The sequence below is a fragment of the Eurypyga helias genome, unplaced genomic scaffold (assembly GCF_000690775.1).
Source record: "Eurypyga helias isolate BGI_N326 unplaced genomic scaffold, ASM69077v1 scaffold6775, whole genome shotgun sequence".
In the NCBI taxonomy this organism is placed as follows: domain Eukaryota; kingdom Metazoa; phylum Chordata; class Aves; order Eurypygiformes; family Eurypygidae; genus Eurypyga; species Eurypyga helias.
The window spans coordinates 27,950-28,728 of record NW_010249439.1 but is presented as its reverse complement, the minus strand read 5'-3'; the positions used below and the strand labels follow the sequence as shown (position 1 = coordinate 28,728).

General features: G+C 40.3%; 1 protein-coding gene across 1 annotated transcript in view; it reads left to right on the top strand.

Annotated features, from left to right (window-relative positions):
- The window catches only part of LOC104509416 (glycosyltransferase-like protein LARGE1), a gene marked incomplete at its 5' end in the record, with an annotated part of 61,796 nt that overhangs the window by 39,231 nt on the left and 21,786 nt on the right, over positions 1-779 (top strand). The window lies entirely within an intron of this gene.

Here is a 779-nt window from a genome sequence, read left to right as displayed (position 1 = left end):
TTTCCCTAGAGCTCAATTTTTATTCTCTTAAAGCTACATAACTCATGATTGGATTCCTTCGAGATGCCCATTTTGACTTTGAAGGGGCTTGGTTTCCAAGGGAGCCAAAAAAATACTTGTTTTCTGCCAATCTGCCATCCTTTGGATTTCTCAAACTAGGTATCCAGAAGCATGAAACCCATTAAAAGTGTAGGCTTAATTCTGGCACCTCTGCAGTTTAAAGACTATTTTCATTGCAAAATTGAACTTGTGCAGATTCATAAATCTCAAGAGGTAGAATAAGGATCAGTTTAAGATGTTACTTTTCCGGCTATCTGTCCTTGCTGCTAGCAGCAGTTACTGTTCTCCAACAGAGGCAGCAGAACAGGAATTGCTCAGTCCAGCATAGAACCTTAACTTGCTGCTGAGTCTTGCCTGCTGGCGCTGTATGTCTATGAGTAGTTCGAAACACTGCTTCTCATGAGGAATGCCATTGTGCATCACGTTGGAGTATTAACTTGGAAACTGGGTGATTATTAAACTTGTTCACTGTTTCATTGCTAGTCTGGATGTTGAATGTATGTAATACAGATAATATATGCAATATGTAGACCATAATACAATGGTCTGTCTGCCTTATCAATTTACCTACAAGTACTTTCTTCTAATCTCTTGTCCAGTGACTTGCAGGAGCGAGGCTTGGGAAAACCCTGTATGTTCCACTTCCACCCCCCACGGCATCATGCTGCAAATTCCCAACCTCCTCATTATCTCTGATTTGCTAAGATAATTATAAAGAA